Genomic DNA, 20,473 nt, shown 5'->3' with positions numbered 1-20,473 from the left:
AGAGGGAAGAGGGAAGCTTCACAAATTACTGGAGCCTCTTCAACATGGCTGACAAATATAGTTTTAATTCCACCCCCCCCCCCTTAAACCTGTAGTTCAGTGTTCTCTTCTCTCTCCTGCTAATGCTCGTGTCCTCGTCCCCCAGAAAACTTACCTTTGTGAGTCCGGCCGGCCGCTTTCCCGGCCTTTTATCCTCCGGAAAGTGATTTTTCTCTGCTTGCCTTTCTAAAATAGTTCAGCTTTGGGGGGCACGACTTTTCCCTGGAATCTTCCCCACCCCCTTCCCTTCGTGGAAGGCAAAGGAGTCTCTGGTTTATGCTCACCCACCCCGGGAAGAACCCTGACAGAGCAGCTTCGACCCTTTTCTCCGCTGGGGGTCTGGGTCTGGGTGTGCGATTGCGTCCGCCCCTTTCTGCCCCGCGTCCCCTTTTCGGGGGGCGCGCTCAGCGAGTGTCACAGCGCCTGGGACTGGAGTCCACTCAGTGGGGTTTTGTTTTTTCCTGAAGTCCGCGCGTTTTGTTAGTGGTGCTGAGCGAGAGAGGGAAGAATAGTTTCTCTGGTTCCCCCAACAAGACCCGAACCCACTTTTCTCAAGGTACAGCAGCTCCGCGTCGGGCTGGACCTTCCAGCCTGGGGAATGTGTGTAAGAGAATTTGTGGGCAAATCTGTGTCCTGGCTTTGTGCTTCTCCCGAATCTGCTTCGTCGGGTTCCCCGGTAAGTGACAGGCAGACACAAAGGCAGGCGCAGGCCGGGGGAGGGGGCGGGCGGGAGGGAGGAGGGGGGCAGCGTGGAGAGTTGGAAGACTGCAAGGTCAGGGGCGCCGAAAGAAATGAAACCCAATCCCGGGAAAGAAGCTGAGAAGTAGAGAGCAGATTTCTAACAGTCCCGTCCAAATTTCTCTTTCTCTCTTGGCTGCTCTCTTCGGTTTGTTATCTCTCTGCCTTGCTCCGGGTGTCCCTTTTCTCCTCCTCTTTGCTCTTCTTCTCTTTCTCGTTCTTCTTCCCCACCATCATCATCATCACACGAGTCTTGCTGAATCTCTCTCACTGGGACTGCTTGTCTAGAGATACTAAGCTAACAGAGTTTCTATGGAGAGTTCTGTACCTACAGCAAAATAAATCGTGGGCTGGATAGACTCCTAGGAAGGTCGAATGTGAACTATAAGTGAGATTTCCTGGCTCTTGCCCTCTTAACACACTTTTAATTGCATTAAGTCCCCCCTCCCCCTTCATGTAGTGTTTAGGAATGGAAGAAGAGTCATTTTCCGGTTGCTTGCTTAAAATTTAGTGAAGTATTTTTGTATTTGCCTGTCTAGGGAGTAGGATACAGCTCACATTTTAAAAATCTCAAATCACACATTGTGCTTCTTCCTTTCTGATCAGGGACAATAATGGCAAATTCAAATCCAGAAATTCATCAACAAATGATCCAAGAGTAAGAGTGTATCTCGGGGGGAGTTGAAATGTACATAGAAAAGATGTTGGGTTGGGTTGGGTTGGTTTGATTTAAGACTCTGGTTATTGCTGACGGGCTAATGAAATCATTATATTTGCATTTTAATAGAAAGTTGAAATTCTGGAGGGGAATTATATTCTTTTCTATGTTTGCATGTGTGTTTCATAATATGTTTGAAGTAGAATATAAGTTTCCACACAATAAATGCTGATTTTTAATGTTATTAAGCAGAGAAGTGTTAGTGAAGAATTGGAAAGTCAAACAAGTTTAGAAGGCGTGTGTATGATTAAAAATGGAGAGAGGAAAGAGCGTAATAATGGGCATTACTTGATAAATCAGATTTCCAAAACTGTTTGTCCTCAGTAGTTCACTTTGTAACTCTTTCTATTTTGATCTCTGGTCCTGGAGGCGTGATTACAAGGGAGGCATATTACTCATCTCTGTGGAGTAGAAACAGCACATTTGGTTAGTTCTCATTTGTCTTAAAATAAAAGACACTTAGGAGTTTAGCATAAATGCTTACTATTTGTTGAGAAAACTGTGGTTAATCTAGCAATTCAGAATTTAAAATAAGCAATTCCTTGTGCTAACAGAGTAGTAGCTAACTACTTTGGGAAGACTTTTCCAATGTGGTGCCACACACTGTCTTCAGGCTAGTCACCTACTAGTAGATACATTTCCCCCTCACATTGATATGTAAGGATACCTGCCTTGGTTAATAATTACCCGTAATCTGGTTTAGATTTTTTTTAAATTATTTTATGCATCCTACTTGTATTCTGCAAATAGTAATTAATATTGTATGACAATTAATATTATCTCGATAAGGAGGAAATGTGCATATTATTTATTAGCCACCAATTCAAACAAAAGTACCACTTTCTCCTTTATTAGAAAAGGTAAATGATTTGAATCAGCATGTAGTTTACAGTGAAAGACATAACCTCAGCTCCTCATTTATCATATATGTGATAGTATTACTTGGATTCTCCAAAAATTTCATAGTGTGAACTGTCTTGAGTAACTGAATTTTAGGGGAGTGATACCGGACAATATAGACAGTTTTTCTGTCTGTAGACTTAAACCAAAATATTGTTTTGCTTATTATTATTTTTGAACTAATCGTTGATGAGAAATCAATTTGGAATGAGGAAAGTCTCTTGTTTTGTTTGTATTTGCATATTTACCAAACTCTTCTTAAGACTCTAATTAGATCTGGCATTGTGCTCCATGCCAGAAGCCAGAGGGATTGATATGATTTTGATTCAGTGCCACATGGGCCTAGACTTTGGCAGGTCAACATCACTCCTAAAACAAGTGAAATGCACCTGCCCAGGAGTTGTTATGACAGACTTCCAAAGTCCATTTGGGTCACTGGGCTTGTATTAGGTAACAAAGACTGGAGTTAATGTTTTGGTTTCACTTGTTGAGTTAGAATTTCTCTATCAATTTCTGTAAGGCTCCACCCATACAGAGTGTTGTAAGCCAAATGTCACTGAAATGTGTTTCCTTGTTGCTGTTCTTATTAAGAAGTTCTTGTAATTCACAGACACACCTGGCAGAGACTATTTTTCATCCCCCACCCCAAAATCCAAGTTAGTAAATTCTTATGAATTCTTAAGAAATTATCTTGAAATAAAATGTTCTCAAAAGATATGGATGTTTGGCATTTTAGAATGTCTACTCCTTAGAAAATGTTAGCTCTGCTTTTTTATGCCCTAGTCCCTTCTACTACAGGTTCACTTGTTGCCTTGTTGCTGATTTTGCTGTTGCTTAATAGAATAGTCTTACCTAGCCATCTAAATTACTAAAGTGAGTCTTTGTTTTGTAAAGAACCATATAGTCTGTTTTATTATAATTGTTTCCTGTCACAAGGATAGGTTAAAACATTGGACCAGCTAGTAGTCAGTGTTGGTTCATCAAAATAACATTTTCTCACTTATTAGGCCACCATTACACAATAGTTCTTAAGAGTGGTAATGGCACCAAAGTCATTAGCAGGAAACTATCTCACAAGCCAACTTTACAATTGGAGCCTTAACTGTGGAGTCAGGTTGCCAAGGAGAGCTTGTGGTTATCTTGGAAATTATATTGAAGAACACAGCCACAAATGATGTTGCCACATATACAATATTTGCTTGGTCGAGATCTCAATTTCTATTTTGAGTCACTGCCAAAACTCAGTGAAGACTGTGACATTATTTAAGGAGGTTGTATAGGACATCTGTTGGTTTGGTATGTAGTAGGAGGGAAGAGTTCCAGAAGAGGATAGGGTCAAACAAGGGACCTTGAATCATTGTGACTGTAAGCCAAAAAGAATTGTATATATCTGCTTATTTCCTTCATTATTCTGGTCCTAGGTTGTACAATGCAGGAAAACTCTGACATAAATATGTAATCTTTTCTCAATAAAATGGATTTTGGTTGCCCATTCCAAAGTAGTAAATCCTATCACCTTTATTTATGCTTTTTCCACTTGTCATGAAATGCTGTTAAATGTGCCAGGCTTCAAGAAGTATAAATAGATAGTAGGTGGATTTTCAGTATTTTGCGTAAAAATAAATTCAGCAATAATGTCAACCTACCTTCAGTTTAAGAATTTGGAAGTCAAATGTTCGGTACTTATTAAAGGTTGTTCCTCAAACTGACCTGGAATCAAGCTCCAAATAATCTGAGAACTAAATTAAAAGATGCATAAATTGGGATAAAGTGTATTTGAAGGACCATTTAGGACATAAAATGAACTGGTTGCTTCACTAACAATGCTATTATGTTTAAAAGAAACATTTTTTCCTTTTAAATTAGATTTATATCTAATAGAAGGGAGGCACTGATTTCTGTCTTATTATTCCCTAATAGAATCTGGCTGTGTACTACTCAGCCAAGATTTAATGAATTGGGGGTGAGTGGGGGTAGGAGTAAAAGTGGTCAAAGGTTATAAACTGCTAGTTATAAAATGAATACATTCTGGGATGTAATGCATAGCATGGTAACTGTAGTTAACAATACTGCATTGGGTATTTAAAAGTTGTTAAGAGAGTCAATCTTAAAACACGCATACAATCATAACTATGAGAAGTGATGGATACGTTATCCAAACTTACTGTGGTAGTCATTTCACAGTCTGTGCTCTATATCAAATCATTACATTGTACACTTTAAATTCATACAGTGTTATATGTCAATTACATCTGAATAAAAGTTGGGGGTACGATTTAAGGATGACATGAAAGTAGCAAAAAAGTGTGTCATTTAATGGGAAAATGTATAATCCGTTTTCAATGCATAAGAGAAAAATAATGTAAAAGGTCTTGGTGATGGTGATGATGTTGCTTTTTCTTTAAAAGAAAAAGGTTATGGCAGTTGTTTCATAAAAGTCAGCCATTGTAAGCATACAGTATAATGATTTTTAGCAAATTTATACTGGGATCACATATTTTTAATTGAAATTTTTATTGACCTAGTTGTAGATTCATATGCAGTTGTATGAATGAGTAATAACTGGACACATACATTCTGCTCAGTGTCCTCCAGTGGTGACATCCTACAAAACTATAGTGTAATATCCCAATCTGGAGACTGACATTGATATAGTCTATCAGTCTTACTTAGATTTCCCCAGTTTGACATATATTTATGTATATTTATATTTAGTTCTATACCATTTTATCCCATAATCAGATAATTTTAAACCTTTTTCCTGAAAATAGAGGAGTTTAACACAGTTCTACTTCATCAATCATATGATTGTGCTACCATGCCTTATTAAAATGTGCAGCAGAATGTAGGTTTTTGTCTATTCAAAAAATTTATTTTGGGGGGGGAGCTTAAAATGACCTTTGCATAAAAAATATTTAAGTTGTTTCAGTGTTTTATGACATTGTAAGTTGTGTCATTTAATTCTCATCACAACTATGGAGGTAGTTGTTGTTATTGCCATCTTTGGTGAGGAAACTGAAACACAGTGAGATTAAATAACTTGCCCAAGTTCAATATAGTCAGGATCTGGCTTAGCTAGGATTTGAATTTAGGCAGCCTATCTCTAGAGCCAGTCTTTTAATCACTATACCATACTGCCTCACTACCATGAATAATAAAAAGTGTAGCTATAATGTAGGCTATGTAGGGAAAGTCATAAAAGAAGACTTAAATGCATACAGTTATCTACAGAAAAATTTGTACCTGAATATTCATAGCAGCTTTAGTAACTATATAGATGTAAAATTGGATTGAGAAAGAAATTGGTCTGTAGTGGTCTTTGTGATACCAAGACAAAGTGGGAAAAAGTTGAGCTCAGAATACTGATGGCTCTCCATGTTTTGCTACCTGTAGCCACAGTCTTTATAATTGCCAAAGGAATGTTACAGACTAGTAATGGTAAAATGAGTGCAGATTTTTTTAGGACCAATGTCTGTGAAATTAGGATGTGTAATTGGACACACAGGGTGAATTGGGATTGGTTTTATCTGAATTTCTAACTTTATGTAATTCTAAATACCATTCTTCTTCTTGAGCAATTCTTCTCTCCCCTTTATTCTGATGAGAATGTTTGGATTGCTGCCAATTGGATCCCATAGCTTGGCACCCTGACTGATAACAGGATGGGAGAGAGTCAGTGATCTTGAAGCATTCAGCTTTAATAATGTATACATGTTGTTGTACGTACTCGGTAATGACATGCTTGGCTTCATGTAATCGCTGTAGTCATTACGTTTACAAGGAATAGCTGTAGAAATGACCCAGAATTCTACATTTCAGGGTATGATTGTGGCATTTACTTGAAGATTTGTTTGTATATCTGTGACAAGCCCAAGTTAGACACTCATGTTAGAACCTTAATCCATCAAGAAGTTGATATAGGGTGTTCCTGCTGTGGTGTAGTGGGTTAAGGACCCAACTGCAGGAGCTAGGGTCACTGTGGAGGCTTGGGTTTGATCCCTAACCTGGCACAGTAGGTAAAAGGATCTGGCATTGCTGCAGCTATGGCATAGGTTGCAGCTGCAGCTTGGATTCCATCGCTGGCCAGGAACTTCCTTATGTTGGGGTGGCGGGGGAAGTAAATGTATGATAGTTATGGAAAGCGTTAAGGTAGAATATAGGTCTAGCCTTCCTTATGGGAGACATGAGATGCTAATTTGCTTTTACCTTCTCTTGTTTCTTGTAGCACTTTTTGACCCACCTCAGCTGACGATAGATTCTCATATTAGTATCTCCATAATATTCAAAAAGTTGTTTACTAAATTTGAGTGTAGTACTCCATCTTTGCTTTTTTAATGTGCTTCCAAATTGTAGACCTTTTCAAACAAATTAGGGATATTTTGGTTTGTTTATACTTTTAGTTTTGCTTCTTATAAATAATTATTATGAAAGGTACATTATATTAAAAAGAAAAAGCAGGCTGTGGATTTTTGCTGATGGACTGCTTTCTTCATAGACAGCAGAATTGCCCAGGGTCAGGCATAGACAGTAAATTTCCCATGAAGGTATGCCATATGTAGATTTGATATTTTTAATTTGCTATTTTCATTATTTTGAGATTTGTCACAAATTTGTGGATGTCTCATAGGGATGCTAATTTTAATTATTATTGTCATGCCTTTTTAGCCATTGCTAAAACATGCCTTTCAAGTCACTTATATTCTTCATAATATATTAAATCTAATTTCTATGTTCAGATTATACTTTCATGGAAACTATTCACCCAACAGTCAGGATGAGTTTTTTATGGTAATAATTCTCCTCAAGTTGATAATTTTTTATCTTGCAATGTAAAAGAAAAAAGGTTAAATAATGGTAGTGAAGCCCACAGAGGATATAACATGGTCTATCTGTGAGTTATTCTTCCAGTTTTCTTTTCTTTTTTTTTTTCCTGCCTGCATTGAGAAACAAGGGCACCTGTTAAAAATACTTTAATTATTAGTTATGCTGATTCTAAAGTAAAGCACCAGAATCTGAAAATAATGCAATGATACCACACTCAGATTCCGTCCCTAACATACTGTCCTGTTCCTATTAATTTATTTTTTATTCTGTTTGTTCTCTCAGCACTTTTTCCATTTTTGTTTGAAGTCTCTTACTTTGAAGTTAGAGAATTTTCATATTTGCCATTGGCTATAAAGGTCTGTCAGCTGTTTTATAAACTTTCATGATTTTTGCATTAAAAGGATTACTTTTGGACACCCACTAATTAGTTTGGATGATTATTAGCTTTTTGTTTGTCTTGCTGCATACATCATAACAGAACAAAAAATCATTTCTGCAAATAAAGTCTGATAGTTCATAAAATTAGAATGAGCATCTTAAAAACTGAATTCAGTTATTAAAGCATTAATTCACTTATATTCATATTCATGTACAAAACATAACTGATAAAAAGGAAAAATACCATAAATGGATACTTTCCAAACCTGAGGGAAGAACATACAATGATGTATGTCAATTATTTCTCAATAAAACTGGAAAAATAAAAATAAATGTGAGGGAGGAACAAATCTTCCCACCTAAAAATACCACATAAATTATTTGTTTTAGTAAAAAGAAAAGCAGATACATTTCAGCAAGAAAACACATATTTTAAACTTTGCATTTTAGATTTAGTCTGTCTTTATTCCAATCTAGCCACCTGAATGGTTATCTTTTCTCTTGTGAAGTTATATATAATTGAAATTAAAGCAAAATCGTACTTTAATTTTGGAATTGTCTACTGCCTTATAGCTTGGAAAAAAATATATTGGTAGAAAACAAAGCCAGTAGACATTTTGCTAATAGCTTATGTTTTTAAATGACTATGATTTAATTATGTGTTTCTACTAGACATCAAAATTGGAAATGAAATTTGGTTAATTTTGGGAGCTAAAGTTTCAATATTTTGAAACTTAACCTGTTCACTCTTAAATGTGATTCTTTTCAAGTAGGAAATTTTATAGACATCAACTAATTTTTAACATGTATTTTATAACATTTTAACTGTATGAAAGATATTGGATATAGCATTTTTAAATTCCTTTAAAAAATCCTTGAGACTTACTTGTCGAAGTCCAAGTATTTTTAAAAACACATAATGACGATTTTTCATCAGTATTTTTGCATTGTTATAATTTGTCATGCTTCAGGTAATCCTGAAGATTATGGGAAGCTTTCCATACTTAAGGATAAAAAAACTTAATTGTCGACATTGTCATTTTTCTCTGATATTGGTAAGGATTTAGCCTCCTTAAGGAATAGGATTTACTTGTTTTCTGTTCACAAACCTGTGGTAAAAGATATAACGGGTATAGATGAGGGTGAAATTTAAAATAATTTATTTAAAATAAATTTAGAATACTAAATTGTGTTTCTGTTCACCCAAACAAAGCTATTGGGTACTTTTTGCGGAAAGGGTGATATGGTAATTTTATTTGGATGTAGGTGGTTACTTTGAAAAAAATTTACCTACTTAGTGTACGACTAGTGGTTGTGCAGTCCTGTCTCTCATAATAAGAAAGACAGTGTTGCAATGAGAGGAGGCTGAAAGTGTATCCAGAATGTATTGTTGAGATTACAAGACTTGCCATAAATTTAATAAGGCAGGGCAGTTAATTTTGATTCTGTCCTCACGTTAGGAGCTACTTAAAAGAAAGAAATGCGATGAGATTCGGTCATTTCCTCCATTTCTTCTTCCCACTGATTTATTAATTTTGGGGGCTGGGAGGAGGGTGAAGGGAGATTTAAAAAAAAAAAAAATCTCCTTTAGAAATAATTCCTTGACACCTCCATGCACTTTTTGGGGGGCCAAAAAAATAGGTGGCTTCTCTTTGGAGCTTGTTGACACTTCCTCACCTTCCCATTACACGCGGTCACATCAACATTTGACACGTGGGTACTGTGCGCATGGCAGCCTATTTACAAACACCATCCTGGGATTCCAGAGACTCTTATGTAACAGCTGAGAGTACAGACTTTGTGTGTCTCTGGGCACAGAGGAGTCAAACAGATTAATTCATAGCCTGGGAGCCCTTGTCTGGCTCTGATGGGGTCATGAGCCAAAGATCAAGGTGTCTAGGTCAGGGTCCACCCAATACACAGTTGTTCTACCAAAGCCTCAAAGGCTATGCCTTAATACAAGATAAATCTTTTTCTTACCCCTGCAGCAAACAGAATCAGTTATGCCCAACTTTTTTGTGACTTTGGGAAATGTGGGCAAATTGTGCTTTGGTTCTGGTTGTAATTTATATAGTGCCTCCTGTGACTGAAGAGACATGCCTGCCACCCAGTCTCACAAATGCTCTTAAAAAAAAGTATACTTTTTATTTGGAAGATGCAAGAGAATTTGTATATTGACATGCCCAACTAGACATTCTAGTAACAGAATACTCAAGAAAATGATTGTTTGATCATCCCCCATATCCCAGTCTTGTTCTACTTGTCTCCATCCCTTCTCACCTCCCTTTTCAATTCCTCATCCCCACACCCTCCCTCAACCCTTCTCTATTTTTAATTACATACCAAGACATGTTTTTTTATTTTTAATTTGATTTCTATACACAGGGAATTGTTCTTCCCTTTCCAGATTGATTTTAAGAGTTTTTCATTTATATTTATCAATTTTTTAAAGTCTCGAATTAAAAAAAAGTACCAAGAATTTAAGTGTCTAATCCTTTGTATTTGGTGCATGTTTTCTGGCACTTTTTTTCATTATATATTGTAAGCTGACTAGTTGTAATATTTAAAATATGAGCAAATTTTGAGTACTGTTTATATTGCATCTTAGGGTAATTTTAGGTGGATGTCATCACTGATTATCCAAAAATAGAAACTTTCTTGCCTAACAAATTGAAATTAGATCATCAAAAACAAAATTTTGATTTAAAAGTTAGCCTGTTTGAACTCTTCTTTCAAATTACACTGTATCTTTCTAAAAATAGGAAAGATCAGAATCTTTGAAATGTGCTATAAATGGAAGGAATTTATTTAACTTTTAAAAATAGAAGATTTTTTTTTCCTCCATGCAGTAAACCAAACACCAAGTAATGTTTAAGAGAAGTGTAGATCTTGAATAATTTAGAGGTTATCTCTCCAAATCAGTTATTTACATATGAAACTTAGAAATTAAATTTTAGCTGTTCTAATATCTGAATCTGTTCTCTTAGAAGAAATTATCGAAAGAGTGATTCCTTTAACCAACACAATGAAATCTAAAGGGAGACATTTTTCATCTTTCTTGCTGAGTAAAAGTTCCTTCGGGATTCAAAACGAACTTATTTAGTGGTTATCAGTTACAAGTTATTGTACTTTTCTAATATGTTCAATTAAGATGTAGTGAAAACAGATTATAGGTTTAAAAATTGTTTTCATTTGCTTCCTGTATTTGCTTGGTTTTCATTGTTTTGGCTTGAAGGCGATGTATTTATCTTAATTACCCTAGGTAATTAATTTCAATAGTGAAAGTTTGTATGGAATTATGAGTATACGTTCTTACTAAGAGCAGTGCTGTGTCTGAATGCTCTTGAGCTCTCACAAGGATGATCTTACCCTATATTAGCACATTAATATTTCCCTTCTTTTTATACCTTTACTGGACCATAAATTACATATGATTGTAAGCTGAAAGTGCTAGGAATTTGATAAAGGCTATAAGTTAATGTATTTCTGCTAAGAAAGGGTTAAATATAAATTTATTTGACTGTACTTTTGTTTCACCTGAAGTGGCAAGCATTCAGTAAACACTGATTTATTCAACAGATGAACCTTCTTCCTGAGGATGAGACCAGTAGCAATTATCTCTGTATTATAAAATATCAAAATGGTAGGTTGAATGTGAAAGGTACATATCAAGAAGCAATGTGGAAGTTTTAGGTTGTTTTCTCTTTTTGAATACTATTGAGAGCATGAGTGGGCACCCTCATTCAAAAAGTTTTGGACTTTGGATATATGAGTTAAGTCCTCTTTGGTAGAAATGGTTAATTATAACAAACCATAGTGAAACTCTGTGAATATAAAATTTAAAAATACTGATGTCATGCATTTTATTCCAGGTATCATGTGGGTGCACAGATTCCCCGGGATCTCTTATATAATCTGCTTTTATATGGTCTCTCTAGAAGACTGTTGAGGAATCCCATGGCGCTCACACATAAAAACAAACAGCTGGCTTGGTGATGTTAAGATTGGCGCCAGGGTGTTCCCTCTTGCGTAGGAGCCCTAGGTCATTCTGAAGCTTTCCCATGTGGTCAGGCACACTTGGCTTGAATGTTTACACACACCGTTCCAGGATTTTGAACACAAATGATGTAACAGTGGGGGTGGGGGAAGGGGTGGTCCGTGTATCTCACAAACTCTTTTAACGACCTGGGTCATGAATATTAATAGAGAATTAGAAAGCACTGATTGTAGTGAAACTTGCCTGAAGGGAAACAGAGTAGATGCTTAAGGAGGCTTCCCTACCCGCCCACCTGCCCCCCCACATTGTTTATTTTAAACTATCGTTACCACCCAAAGGGAGCGTTCTACTTTGACCTTAAAATAGTAACTTTTAACTCGGACAAGTGAGTAAGGGCTTTGGTATCCGAGGATTGGAGGTGACGAAGCTCTTAAAAAGAGTGTCTGTCACTCTCTTTCATAACCAAACTGACTCAGGCTCTTTTAGAAGCTACTACAACTTAAGTATCTCTAATAATTTCACCTTATATACTTGCACGGGAACAGACAATCAGAGTTAGAGCTGCCTGTTTCTCTGGTTTTCAAATTGTTTCTCACCCATTATTTCTGTTTTCTTGGTAAATTATGCCATTCCTACTACATATGGAAATATTTTTCACTGAATATGTTTGTGTAGAACTACTTCTTTAAGAACCTATTTCTAACAACAATTCAGGGGGAATTCTTTTATCTGGTAAAATCAAGAGAGATAAAAGGGGAAAAAAAAAGGTAAGTGGTAATTTTGGAAAATATGTAATACTAAGGTGGCTGGTAATCATACAACTGAATACCAAGCACCTATGCTTAAGCATGGAAAAGTGCCTAAAAGGATGAGAGGAAAGCATGTTGTAAGTAAGGAGAGTGTAGCATTTTCAATGAAAAAGTGTGCTATAACAAACTATGAACATTTAAAAGATCTGTTTCAAACTCTGTCCTACTTGTAACAAATTATCCAAGACTTTTTTATTCACTTCTCTTTGAACTTTTAACAGATTCTCCTGGACTGTGGGTTTCATTCTGTGTGCATGTATGCCTGTGTTTGAGCGTGTCTTTATCTTTTAGATCTAGCTGTGTAAACTAGAGATGCCTCCTAACTTCTTGTAAAATGTTGCCACCTGGATTCCCACCACCTTTACTTCAATATTTCAACAAATCATTCATTAGATTTGCAAAAATGTAGTTCAGTTTCAAACATGGAATCATTGACTGTTGTTGGCAAAACAACAACACAAAACTGTAGATACTTTATCTGTTGCATTAACAAACAAGAAAAAGTGGAGGCATGGAAAAGTTGCTTCAAAGTGAATAACAGGATTTCATTCTAATAATAGCCAATATTGACTGTTGGCAAGTTCTTCATGTTGTGTCAAGTATCACACTAGGCATTTCTAGAGATTACTTTATTCACTTCTCACATTGCCTTTATTTTTGTTAGTCTCCCCATTTTACTAAGGAAGAAATCAGGACATAGTACTCCTATATGTTTTGAATTATCTTTGACATCTCCCCATTTGCAAGTTTACCCCTAAATACTACAGGATGTTTTACTGTGATCATTTGCCCTGCCTCTTTCCATTTCCATCCCTCACCTCACTCTTTTTTTTTCACTCCATTCCTTTGTGTCTGTAATTTCTTCCTCCTTGGTGTTCTCTCCTGTATGTATGAGCTCTTTCTGCCTTTCACCATGTTCCCCCCTCCCCCCGAATCTACATTGCCTCTTTATTTCTAAAGAATCAAAACCATCTCCCATTTAGCTGGATGTCATCAAACAATCTGGTTCTTGGAGTTAGGAAGACCTAATATTGACTGCCTTCTTAGAAGCAGTCAAATGAATATGTTCTTATTCAGCACAGTGACTTTAGGATTCTGCTTCCTCACCTGTAAGATGGAAACAGCTAAAAATTCTTACCTGATAGTGTATATCACAATGAGTTTTCAAATTTCTTTGTTTCTTTGTTTCTTTTTTTTTTTTTTTTGGCTTGTTAGGGCTGTACCCGAGGAATATGGAGGTTCCCAGGCTAGGGGTTGAATTGGAGCTACAGCTGCCGGCCTACACCACAGCTCATGGCAACGCCAGATCCTTAACCCACTGAGCAAGGCCAGGGGTTGAACCCAAAACCTCATGGTTCCTAGTCGGATTCGTTTCTGCTGCACCACGACAGGAACTCCTAAATTTCTTATACCATTTGGTGAATGAAATAGACCTTCTTTTTAAAGTCATTCCTCTGCATGCTCTCTGTTTATTCTATTTTGATGTTGTTTCTGCTCATTATTCTCTGATTAGCTCTTACTGCTTTAGTCCTATATCTTTCTCTGTATTTGATTCTTATTGTCTTTTTTCACTGATGGACATCCCCAAATTATTTTTTTTTCCTAGAAATGGTCTGTAGGAGGAAAATTGAGTCCTTACATGTCCAAAATGCCTTAAAATTTCCCTCAAAGTTAGTTGATAAAATAACAGTGTTTAGAATTCCAGGTTCAAAGTAATTTTCCCTCAGAACTTTGGAAACATTAATGCATTGCTGTCTTTTATCCAGTGTTGGTTGTGAGATATCTGATGTAAATAAATATGATTCATCTTTTCTAGATAACCTTTTAAAAATGTCTCTATTTTGATCTATCTCTTTTCAGCTCTGAAATTCTACCAGACAATTAAAAGCTTATAGGAAAATCTAAGTCCAAATATATCGAGGCATAACTCTTTTAAAATGCATCCTTCTCAGGATTGTACTGGGTGATCCTGTACAATCTAGGGGGAAAGTGCCATCATTCAGCTTTAGGAACCTTTCTTCTCTTTTACCTCTGATTATTTTTTCCTGCTATTTCATTATGGAACTCTTATTAATTGTACATTTGATGTCCTCTATTTATTTTTCCTGTTTACTAAATTACTTATTTTCTGCCTGTTTTCTCTTATTTCCCCAACTTATAAATTTCTTTAAATGAATAGTTGGATTTTAATTTCTGAAAAGTCTTATACCCTCTGATTCTTTTTAACAGGAGTCTCTTTGTGGTTCAAATTCTATGGAATGAATTAAGTCTTGTAGAAAAATTAGAGAAACAGTTTATTCTCTCCTATATCTCTATGAAATAATGCAACCAACTTGAAAAATGTGTATATATACTATATCTATATTGTATGTAATAGGTAATATATACATATAGTTTCACTGATACTTTATTTATACCCTCTTAAAAAATAATAGTGCTAAAGTCCATTGTTGACTAATTTTCAAAACTTGGTGTGTGTGGTTGCTTTGTAAGCCCTCCATATCTCCTTCATGCTTCAGTGTTATAATCCCCAGGCATAGCTGTGATTGTGCTTGTTAATCCTAGCATAAGAGATTCACTCAGTGCAGATCTAAGGTGTGACTGACTGTCTCTTTCTGGCCCCTTGAAGATACTTTGCTTATCTTCATATCTTTTACCTATTTTGCTGCTCAGTAACAGGTACTAGAAAGTAAGAAAAGGAGACAAAACTTAAATTTCACCATTTTGCACTGTTTAGTAGCCTTTAAAAATAAATGCACTATATATAAGGGCATAGTCTTTTCCTAAGAGCCCTGCTTTCCTAGCTCCAGGGAATGAAGGGAACACTGGCGTCAACAGATAAAAATATTCAATCTCTCAACAAAATCCATTGGGTCTAGCTTTGAAATATGTCCAGAATCTAACCATCTCCCAGCATTTCACCATTCCCACACTGTTCCAAGCTAATACCCTATCTAATTTTGAATGATTGCAATGTCATCGTAATGGGTCTCCCTGCTTCTGTCTTTGCTCTCCCTTCCTCAACTCATCAAGGTCTTTTACTCAAACCTAGAAATTCAAGTGATTATTTTAAGATTGTCAGACCATGCCTCTCCTCTGTTTAAAGCCATCTATCTGTTCCCATTTAACTCAGAATAAAACCGGAGTCCTTTCTATGCCCTACAAGGTCTGAAGTTATCTGGCCAATGATTACATTTCTGATGCCATTTCTTGCCACTCTTCTCCCTCACTCTGATCTCCATGGCTTTCTTACTGTCCTGGCAATAAGATGAGCAGCATCTTCCTCCAAGTTTTTGCTCTTGCTGTATCCTCCCACAGGAAGAGCCTTTGTTTAGATTTCCTCATGTACTGTTGCTTCCCTTCCTTCTAATGCCTCCCTGAGTGTTAGGTTTTCAGGGACAACTTTTATAGCCAGTTAACAGAACAGCCACAGTTTACCTTGCTTTGTTTCTTTCATTCGGTTTATTGTCACTTGTTAGAGTATTTGTTCCTACTTTGAAACAAAAAACAAAAAACTGTTTTCTGCTCCCCCAGTAGATGTGAGTTCCATGAGAACAAGTGCATTGTTTGGGTCACACATAGCCTCAGCACATAGGACAGGTGGCTGGCACATGGTAGGCATTGAATAACTACTGGGTGAATGTATGAGGGAATGAAGTGGTCGGGGGAAAAGGGCAATGATATAATTTTATTTTTACTACTTTTCCCTCTAAGGCTACAAGTGTTTTGTTTATTCTCCTGATTCCTCCCAAGCAGAAATTAAAGGTACATAAATAAATTTAGCACACATGGGTGAAATTAGGCTTTCGGATGCGCTTGGCACAGCTGAGACAATCTCCCAGAAGTTTCTAGGGCCAAGGAAACATTTGTAGCTAAAATATCATACATATTGGCAACTGTACTCTTTTCTGATGTTGTTATAATTGGATAATTCTTTAGTTATATTATGTGTTTAAAAGGCTACTTTAAAATATAAACATGATTTGAAAAGCTACCATAAGTTTTAGACAATAATTATAAACAGACTTCAGGAGCACAAACCTCCTGAAGATGAGCAGTGCTCATGTTCTTCTTTCTGCTTCCTTTCTCTCAGTTGTGTGGTTACCAACTTCCTTCTAGCTAGGAGAAATGGCACTGTTTTCAATATCTCTTAGCATCCACTATCAGAATGAGATAATATCATTCACAGTATCGACTCTAAATTTAAGTGTCTTTAACATGTATTTCACAGTAGAAAGTAGTAATAGATGGATGATTCCTCAATACAAGTTTTCCAAAGATTTTTAAATACTCTCTTTGTTCTTTGAAAGAGGGAGGGTCCTGCAAATCCGTAGTGTTTTGGGTGAATTTTTCTTTCGTTATTGTGTCTAATAAAAGCTCAAAATCCAGTAGAATTTGAGTGTGACTTGTAAGTTTCATAATGAGAGTTCTATTTCTACTTTGTTTAAAGTGTTATTGCCATTGTCTAGCTCGATGCCTGGAGTGTTGTAAGCCTGCAGTAGATATTTGTTGAATGTAGACCAATACTTTTAGAGAATTCTGATTCCAAAGATTTAGTACATTGAAAAAAAGTAATGATTAATATTCTACTTGATGCTAGTAAAATGAAATACAAATAGATAGAGTAGTTTACTTTTCCTCCAACTATGGAACTTTCTGAAATCAGAAAAGAATTGATTTGGGAGTTCCCAGAGGAAAGGAATCCAACTAGGAACCATGAGGTTGCGGGTTCAATCCTTGGCTTCGCTCAGTGGGTTAAGGATCCGGTGTTGCTGTCATCTGTGGTGTAGGTTGCAGATGCAGCTTGGATACTGAGTTGCTGTGGTTGTGGCATAGGCCGGCAACTGTAGCTCTGATTCAAGCCCTAGCCTAGGGACCTCCCGTACGCCTCTGGTGCGGCCCTAAAAAGAAAAAAAAAAAAAAAAAAAGAAGAAGAAAATAATTGATTTGAGACTTTTAATATCTTTTATTGACCCAATAATATGTAACTGTATAGCCAAATAACAGAAGCCAGTAGTCTCTCACAGTGTAATTTATTGAGACATCTTCAGAAATTCTTAAATTCTTTACTGGTGCCCCCTAGGTACAACACTTGAGCTACAAACTGTTTCTTTTTCTTTTCTTTTTTTTTTTTTTTTTTCTCCTTTTTGGCTGCCCCACCACATATGGAGTTCCCAGGCCAGGGATTAGATCCAAGCTGCAGTTGTGGTCTAAACTGAACCTGTGGCAACAGCAGATCCTTAACCCACCATGCTAGGCCAGAGATCAAACCTGCGTCCCAGCTCCCCCAAGACACCACCAATCCCTTTGCACAGCAGTGGAAACTCCTGCAACTGTTTCTTGATAAAGAATGCTGGTCCTTGCTCCCAGTGTCATTTTTGCCCATTTACAGTGACCTACAGAAATAGACTAGGTTCTTTCTTCTGGACTGCATTATTCATTTTCATAGGCATGTCTTTACCTGTTTTGGATGTCTGTTTTCTAATCTTCTTCCAAGGCTTATCATCATCTTTGTATGTCCATAGCTTGCATTCCTCAGACAAGCCAAGCAGGATTAGTACATATTCGGTACATATTTGATATTGCAAAAATGTGTTGTTGACTTTAAATGAGTTTTGGGGGCTTTTCATATGATGATGGGAAGGAAGTTTGTTACTGTTTCCTCATTTCTATAAAATGAAGAACTTGGACAAGATAACATTTTCTGAAATTCCACTGACCTTAAAATTTGAATTTGAACATGTGTGTGTTTAAGTATATATGAAAGATTGTAGCATATCACATATGTTGAATATTTGTTTCATTGCATTTCGTAAGAGACCTCATTATTCCTTTCAAGTATGCAGGTATTGCATTCACATGCCTATATGTTTATGAGAAACATTTCAGAACTATAAAGGTTGAATTGAAGGTTTCTTACAGACTGTTTTTATACTTTCTGGAATATTTATCCTAATGTGAAAGAGCAGAGAACAACGTTACTTTGGTCTTATTTCCATAAACCAAACCTTAAATATTCCTTGGGAAAATAGATGTTGTGAAAAAGAATTCTGCTCCTCAGACCTCTTAAGAATATAGATTTTGTTCTTAAGAGGACGGTTACATCTGCATGCCAGTACAAAGGATAAAGGGTTTACCTATCTTTAATCCATGAAGGAAATGTTCATAAAATTGCTATTTACTAAAGTGATAAATTCCTGGATTAATCTTTTAAGAAAATTTCAAGTTCACTGAAACACTTGAGATAGCAATGAGTCATTTTGGTAAGTAAAGAAAATAAAGTCTAGTTTTGAAAATGACAGATGGGTTACAAGAGTGCAAAGTTGATGAGTCTAGGAAATTCAAAGAAATTTGCTGATTTATTTTCTCTATACTTTGTGAAAACATACGTCCCTTTATTCATATATTAATTAAGTTAATTAAAAATATTGCTTGTAATCAGGCTAATATCCTTAGGAGAACTCCTCCTAACAAAACTGATTTATGAACAGGATATGATCTAACAGATTAGTACTAGTTAGGAAAAAGCTTGATCCTTCATCAGGATTTCAATTTAGTGCAGTATTGACTGAGGGCAGATGTCTACATGGAAATGTAAAACATTGTACCCATGCCTATAAAAATAATGTGCGTTTTTTTCTCTCTCTTTTTTTTGGGGGGGGGGGCTGCACCTGTGGCATATGGAAGTTCCCAGGCTAGGAGTCGAATCGAAGCTGCAGTTTCCAGCCCATACCACAGCCACAGCAACCTGGGTTCTGAGCCCCATCTGTGACCTACACCATAGCTCATGGCAATGCCAGATCCTAAACACACTGAGCGAGGCCCGGGGTAGAACCTGTGTTCTAATGGATGCTAGTCAGTTTCATTACTGCTGAGGCATGACCGGAACTCTAATGTGCATTATTTGTTAATAGGTAGCTATGACTTCAAAAGACCATAGGTTATCCTATAAATATACACATTGACAAAATTATTATAAACATGAACTTAATATGCTCATTCTGCTTCATCCAGAATCTCAGTTTGCTCTATAACAATATTCCATATATGAATACAATCTTAGGAATATCAAAGAGAGTTAGAAAAAGGCAAGTGTTTTATATATACAGCCTTGGTAAGCCTACACCTTATTTGATGTGACTTAAAAAAAGATGACTTAGAAAAAGATAGTTCACCAGTGCCTTCCTCCAAAAACTTTATTTGTACTTTGTCAAAACCTTTTTTGAGAAGCAGCTCACTTTGATCACAGCATTTTTAGTCACTAGTATTTCCTAATACATATTTGGAAAAGAAGACTTAATATATTACTAGGATGACATATGCTTTCAAAGTTTTTTTGAAAAATCTTAAAAGAAAAATTTTCTTTTTCTAGTCCAGCATGTAAGGATCTTACCATCCTCACCAGTAAAAAGCTGAACAAACTGAAAAATCAGCTCTCCTTAGCTCTATCAGAGAAGTGAGGTCACAGAGCAAACTACTACTCTCAAAATTGAAGAGAGAAGCAGGCAGATCCAGAGAATCATAAATTTGTTGGAGTGGAAACCTATGAGTAGAAATGTTCACAGGAACCAGTATCATGGTGGAAAAACCTGAACTGTAATTAACAAATCGCTGGAGGTTCTAGTGTGGCCTATAAGCTTTTGTTTTACCTCCACAGGTTCTACCAGGTCCTTGTTAGTGACTCTGTTATTTCCTCTAACAAACTCTATGAGGACTGCATTACCCTAGTACCAAAAATAGACAAAGACATCATACACCAAGATCTCTCATGAGTATTGATCCAGAAATTCCTAAGAAAATATTAGCCGACCTGGAGTTCTCTTGTGGTGCAGGAGCTTAAGGATGCGACGTTGTTGCTGCAACAGCTTAGGTCACTGCTGTGGCATGTGTTTGATCCCTGGCCTTCTAAGTTCCACATGCTGTGTGCTTGGCAAAATTATGTACAGTAGCAAATCATATACCAAATGTATGAAAAGAATTATGCACCGCAACCAAGTGGGATTTATGCCAGGTACATAAGGCTGGTCCAACATTCAAAAATCAGCCAATGTAATTGATGACATTAAAAGG

At 36.4% G+C, this 20,473-nt stretch overlaps 1 protein-coding gene and 1 long non-coding RNA gene across 7 annotated transcripts in view; one reads left to right on the top strand and one right to left on the bottom strand.

Moving 5' to 3' along the window:
* LOC110262179 (uncharacterized) overlaps positions 1-380 on the bottom strand; it is a 132,732-nt gene extending 132,352 nt beyond the window's left edge. For all 3 annotated transcript variants that reach the window (XR_014813284.1, XR_014813285.1, XR_014813286.1), the window contains exon 1: positions 155-380. This is a non-coding gene — a long non-coding RNA (uncharacterized LOC110262179). The remainder of the gene's footprint in view (positions 1-154) is intronic.
* Positions 1-20,473, top strand: part of TET2 (tet methylcytosine dioxygenase 2) — a 132,237-nt gene that overhangs the window by 430 nt on the left and 111,334 nt on the right. The gene's annotated exons all lie outside the window — the stretch shown is intronic.

Source organism: Sus scrofa, chromosome 8 (genome assembly GCF_054392235.1).
Source record: "Sus scrofa isolate SSC_HxYL_T2T_F1_AM1 chromosome 8, Sscrofa_HxYL_maternal_Yorkshire_Landrace_v2.0, whole genome shotgun sequence".
Lineage (NCBI taxonomy): Eukaryota > Metazoa > Chordata > Mammalia > Artiodactyla > Suidae > Sus > Sus scrofa.
This window is presented reverse-complemented; position numbering and strand designations above follow the sequence as displayed.